Source organism: Hipposideros armiger, unplaced genomic scaffold (genome assembly GCF_001890085.2).
Source record: "Hipposideros armiger isolate ML-2016 unplaced genomic scaffold, ASM189008v1 scaffold_353, whole genome shotgun sequence".
NCBI classification, from domain to species: Eukaryota; Metazoa; Chordata; class Mammalia; order Chiroptera; family Hipposideridae; genus Hipposideros; species Hipposideros armiger.
The window spans coordinates 688,585-695,688 of record NW_017731703.1 but is presented as its reverse complement, the minus strand read 5'-3'; positions in this window follow the sequence as shown (position 1 = coordinate 695,688).

Sequence of the window (7,104 nt, the reverse complement as noted above, 5' to 3'; positions counted from 1 at the left end):
AGGGCAGTGTCACTGGCCCTCATATGTGGGATCCGAACTGGGGCCCTCTGGCATCCCAAGCCAGCTCTTAACCAATGCGCCACTCGGCCGGCCTGAGAGCAATGAACTTTAACTTAAGGATATTATCTAATTGGGACTGATCTAATCACATGAGCCCCTTTAAAAGCACTGAGTTTTCTCCAGTTAATTCAGAGAGGAAATTAGAAGGATTTGACCCACTGTTTCTAGACATAAAGGTGGAAGAGGCCACTTGCCAAGGAATATGGGCAGCTTCTATTTTCTGGGCAAGGTCCCTGGCTGACAGCCAGCAAGGAACAGGGACCTCAGTCCTGTGACTGCAAAGAAAAATTCTTCCAACAGCATGAATAAGTTTGGAAATAAATTCTTCCCCAGGGCCTCCGAATAAGAGCCCATCTAGGCCAACATCTTGATTTTGGTCTAGACCCTAAACAGAGAAACTAGACAACCCCATCCAGACTTTAGACTTACAGAACTCTGATATAAATAAATGGTTATTGTTTAAATTGCTAACTTTGCGGTAAATTGTTATGCAGCAAGAGAAAATTAATACCCTCTCTACACCACCCCTCCCCCCTCAAAAATTAAACTCTTTAATCCTTATTCCATTTTCAACAGAGCTTTGGCACTATTCACTCATGCATCAGTCCTTTCATTTTTCCATGTCTCTCTTCCCCACTAGAAAAGCTTAGAGTATAGAGGATATACATTTCTCATATTTATTTATAGCTCACATATAAGACATTATCTAAAAGTGCATTTTTAATTGATGATATTGTGACAAATGTTATAAATAATTAATTGTATTAATTTTTTCCATATCCAATATTGTTTCTAAGAGAAAATATTTCAGCCAGTTTCAAATGGCCATTTGAACTGTTGTCTTCCATGCAATGTATCCAATCTTATAATAATAAGGAAAATGTTGCCACATAAATATCTATTTCCTAAATGTGCACACTACTCCACAGTACTTGATATTTTCAACTTATATGTCATATTCCTGGGTTTCAACGATGTAGAAATATTTTTTCCTATATGAAAATGCTCCTGGGAAATTTGAAAAATAAGGTATAGCATTTTTTTGTATATCAGGTAGGGAAATCTATAGGATCTTTTTAAATACTATATATTTTTCTGAACCATTTCTTAGTGATTTTTCTGGTGTGATTCAAAGCATAGAGTCATCATTTTCTGTTGTATTGTTGTCTATACTTCATGTTTCAAATATTTCATAATTAAATTGTAAAAATTATAATCTTCAAACTGTGGTACACTGATAAATTACTACATGTAATGAACTATGTTTTAATAAAAAAAACTATGTTTAGATCAACGAGGGTATGAAACACTTGAATGAGATCTTTGGACATATACAGCAGAATTCTTACACTGATAACAATTGCTCAAAGTGGAAATCTTTTTATCCATTACACAATGTATTTCATATAATACACACATGGCTATCCACTCTAAAGACCACTTTTCTCATTCCCCTGTTAGCTTCATAAAAACATCTACGTTATCAACAACAGTCAGAACCGCTCTAATGCTTCTATATGCAAATTTTTTCCAAATTATTATTCAAGATTGAAATATTTAAGTGATTTCAAAATATTTGTAAAAAACATACAAATACAAAATAAAATACAGCTTTTGAATTGTTAATATATATAATCAGCATAATCTGAGGGCATGCTAGTCTATTAACAGGCTCCCTTCAAGGTCAGCAGCCCTAGGGATTTATGCAGGACTCACTGACTTCTACAGTCACATTTCAATTCCCAACTCTCCTTTTCTTCTACTTTTTCTAAATCCTACAGATTTCCTCTTTCAAGGCTTACTCCTTACTATATTTGTGTATTCTCAAGATAAAGAGTTCCAAAATTGCTCCAGTAAGTATTGCCAAAGTAGCGTACTAGAGCTTCACAGTTAAGAGCACAGGCTCTATAGTTGCACTGCTTGGGTGTCAATCCCCACTCTGCTGTGTCTTGCCTATGTCGACTTGGTCAAATCACCAAATATCTTTATGCCTAAGTGTTGGCAAATTGTAAGTGGGAACAATGATAATTATTTTATGTGACTGTTGTGAGGATTAAATAAGGATTCATATATACAAATATTTTGTAATATTTTATCTGAATTATATAAGTAAGAGTGTTGTTACCTGCAATTGAGAATATCATAAAGTGTCCCTAGGAGAGTATCTGATACAACTTTATTTTACAGCAGGAGACACCTATGGGCAAGATGTCAGAATGGCTTACTTAACCTTATTAATCTTTCTAAATTTCAATTTCATCACCTTTACAATAATATTTAGAATGATGTTAAAATTAGATAATATAACCCAATTATTTCAGGATCACTGGAATAAAAAAATTTTCCACAAATTTAGCCCTTTCCCCACATTCTTTCCGCCACCCATTCTTTAAATATAGGTATCCTCAGAGAATCCACCCTCTTCTTGAATTCTCAATGATAATCTTTCTAGAAAATATCTTGACTTTTAATATAATGTATACTATTAAGCAGATAATGTCCAAACTTGACTACTTTCTCACCTCCAGACTAACTACTTGGCATATATTCACTTATAGTCATTTTCAGACTTACAAAAACAACAACAAAAAAATGATCTTGCTTCAAGTCACATTATTACCTCCAGGCCCTTATAGTGTTTTATTTTAACTCCTCCATTAAAATAAGCATTTATTGTTCCTTTTTGTTCCAACTTACACAGTATAATAATTCAGTTGGATTTTGCTTAAAAAAATGAGTTACATATCAAGACCCTTCACTTTACCTGAGTATTAGTTCTCACTAGGTCTTACACAGCAGCTTTCCATTTTAGCTGCCTGGCACCGATTTAAGTACCTATTGATCACCTAATAAGTGCTGGATTTGAGGAACACAGCACCGAATGTAACCTAGTTCCTGCTCTTCAGTTCATTGGTAATTGCAATATGGTATGAAAGGCTTGGCAGTAAAGCGAAATGTACGGCAGTGCTTGGTGGTCTAAACTAGTTTGTCAGCAAGAGGAGCTTCCTGAATAAAATGAACCTCACTTGATGTCCAAGTAGTTTACCTTAGTACTCTAGCCTTACATTGCTTTTTTATTTCTTAATTATTGGGTCTTTGGAAAAGTCGTAACGTATTTTGTCTGTTTTTCAAAGTTCACTTATTTATATAAAGAACAACGATCAATCAATGCTATATTGCCCGTTCTGTTTGATAACCTTTTGCCGTCTTTCAGTGAGCTTCATAATTTCTCGTTCATAGAAGGGCCTGTCTTTATTTGTGAAAAACTGAACAAGGTGCTGATTTACAGCCTCATCTGAATTGAACGTTATATCATGCACAGAGTTTTTAAGAGAGCGAAACAAAAGGAAGTCTGACAGCACAAGGTCAGGCGAGTATGGTGGGTGTGGCAACACATCCCATCCAAGCTCCAATAATTTTTGATGGGTGATCAAACTTGTGTGTGGTCTCACGTTGCTGCAATGGAACACAACTCCTTTACAATTAACAAGCTCTGGATGTTTCTGGATGATGGATTTGTTCAAACTGTCCGATTGCCAACAATACACATTCAAATTGATTGTTTGGTTTCCTAGTATGAGCTTGAAAAACACGACTCCTTTAAAGTCCCACCACACTGAGAGCGTAACCTTCCTCTGATGAATGTCTGCTTTTGATGTCATTTGAGGCAAATCATCACATTGGGACCAAGACCATTTGTGCACCACATTGTTGTTAACAATCCACTTCTCATTATCAGTTATCAGTTGCTTCAAAAAAGGATCGTTTTTCGCACGTTTAATGAGCATGTTGCAAATGTTTATATGCACCATCAAAATAACTTCTTTGAGTTCATGTGGAACCCAAATATCAAGCTTGCTTACGTATCAAAGCTTTTTCAGGTGGTCCTGAACGCTTGAATGATGGATATTCAATGTTTCTGCAATCTCTTGTGTGTCATGTAACATGGGTTTGACTCGATCAATGCCTTTATTTTGTCATCATCAACCTCGGTGGGTCTCCGAGGAGCATTGTTGAGATCAAAATCACCAGCATGAAATTTCATGAACCATCATTGGCACTGATGTTCTTGTACAGCATTGTCACCATAAACTTTATGCAACTTTTCACAAGCTTGACTCACGTTCTTCCCTTTATGGAAGTAAAGGAGTAAAATATGGCAAAAATGCACAGTTTGGTCTTCCATCTTCAACTTGTTGTAAAATCTCCAAAACTCAACCAAATCACTCAATTTTTTCTTAGAATGAAGCTAGAACTGTCAGCTGTCAAATGACATAGCAATAACGTAGATGTGAATGATTCTAGTACTTCCAAAATGAACTAGTGCCATCTGTTGCAAATATGCGTCATGACTTTTCCAAAGATCCAATCTCACCAGGTGTTTGCAAATGTATGGCCTTTTCACATATGCAGTTACTTGAAATATTGTTTATTGCCATCAGAACTCATATTCTTCCTTCAAGATCCATTTCAAAATTCTAATCACCATTGAAATTCTTTCTGTTATGCCCTCTTTTAGCTGCTTAAATTATAGTTTACACTCTAGTGTGGTCTTATTTATTTATATAGATTTAAATTCTAACACATTGGGGGGGGTGAGATGTTAATTCTACATCTACAGAGGTTGCCATAGTTTTTCTCACTCAATAGGTAGTTGGTGATATTAATACCAGCAGTACTAATACAATCATTATAACAAAAAATGAAAATATTTGGGGCTTAATTGGTGCCAGTTAAAGTGCTAAGGGTCTTAGCCTGTCAAGCAAGTTCTATTTTTTAATTCCCATTCCATAGTTAAAAGAACAGAGGACAGTGAAAGAGTGAGAAATTTGTCCAAAATTACAGAGCAGATAAGGATCCATGGGATAGGAACAGCACACTTCTAATTCCTGAGGACTGGCTCTGAACAATGATGTTATGCTTAATAATCAATAAAAATTATTTAGTATCTAAGTAACTTGTATAGGAGGAGATACTTCAAACTCACGTGTCTGACCAACCCCTTCTCACTTTTAAACTGCTGAAGATAAGTTCTTCAAGAAAGTGCCTTAGCGTGACTGCATTTCTTTTTTCTGTGCATGTAATATTTCTTTCTGGATTTGTAGGAAATCAGACAATCCATATATCAATGTAGATTGGATTTTGAGATAAAGTATGGACATTTTGTGAAGTTTTTCCCAATGACATTATCACCTTTGTGGATTGATATCTAGCCTAGCAAATCATTTATTTATTCTGTTCATTCACTTATTAATTCTATGAGCATGTGTAAAGGCCCGACTATGTGTCTAGAATTATCCTAGTTGTTGGGGAACTTACAGTCTAACAAGAAGATATTACACATAAGTCTCCCTTTGTGATTCAGTCTTATAACACTACATAATGGAGGTACACATACATATAATGAAATTATTTTAAATTGTTATCTACTTTAGCCTGTGGAAGAAGTAATCTCAGAAAGCTTCAGGAAGCATTAGCCAGGAGAAGAAGGAGAAAAAAGTCAACAGGTGTTTTAGAAGTGTGGTAAATGATGGTGGTTGCATCAAAGAACTGCAAATGAATCAATGTAACTAAAGCACAGAGTGCACCTTGGAGAGAAAAGACGTTGTAGGCTGGAGATACAACAGTTGGGTAACAAAGAATCTTTTTATCTGAAGACTGTGAGCAGCTGATAAAGAGAGTGGAGTAGGGACATAATTAGATATGTGTTTTAGATAAAATGTACTGGCCATGAGAATGGGAAATATATGACCAAAACATTTTGGCTGGAACACTATGTTAATTTGATGATAGGAAACACTAACTATAAAATCCAATTAAGCAATATGTTATCCGCCCCTACCGCCCCCAAAACAAACAAAAAATAACCTTACTCTTCTCATTAGTACACAATTATTTTTTAAATGTACTCAATTACTATTATGTTTTCAACATTGTCAAAAATATGAAATATTTTTTATATAAAAGTACATATAATACTTTGGACTTTTGGCTTGCAAAAGCTCAAATAATTACTATCTGGCCCTTTACAAAAAAAAGTTTGCTGACACCTCCTCTAAGGAATAATGACAATATTTAATTAAGGGTTTATTAACAAAGATATAGGCAAGATTAATAGAACTAATAGGGAAGATAAAGAACGCAGGGATTAGGAAGCAAAGGAAGTCATTATCATCTCACAGCCCAAAAGTGCAGGAGAAGGACACTTCACTGGCACTCAGCTGGCGATACAGTCTCAGAAGTGACGATGCTTCACAGAGGCCATGAACTTAATGAACTCAGCTACTGGTCAACCTCTTCACAGAAGGAAGAAATAAATACCCTAACATGTCTGTAGAAATGATATCTTGATCCCTCCCTCCTGCCTTCTTCCATTTCTCACAAGGCCTCCCATTTGTCTAACATATTAGGAAGCCAGGGGGCAAGGAAACCCAGAGTGTTTAAGTCCATAGAGTTCAGTCATTGAGGTCACAGAGCATGGTGGGGAGGAACAGGAAGCACATTAGAATGGCAAATAGAAAATTGCTGCATAAAATGCAAAAAAGCCACGAAAAGGTGTTTGGATATAAATGTATGAAATGTGAAAAAGAAAACTGGGCAGAACATTTAGATTTTAGAAGTCGTAGGGACTTCAGTAGTTGAATATATCAATCTATATAAGAAGATTATTTCTAGTTAAAAAGAGCATGTGGGCTCAAAAAATAACTATAAGAAACACAGGCATTTAATAAATAAATAAAGTATCTTGCAATAAATACAAAGAAAAAATATTAAAAGCTAAAAGGAATGTCTCCTAAAACTATTATAGGAATTTAAATTGTTATGGTTAAAAGAAGGAAGAAAAATAATTTGTGAATTCAACTGCTTTGGCTCTAAATATGTATGGGTATAAATACAGGCTCTAATTTTAAAATAATTCCAAAATGCTACCATTTTCTACCACCAGTGCAGGCACCATCCTATAAGCGTCCACAAGAATTCTTACTTTGGCTACTGCAATAGTGTCCAAACTGATTCTCCATTTCCACATGTGTTCTGAAATCT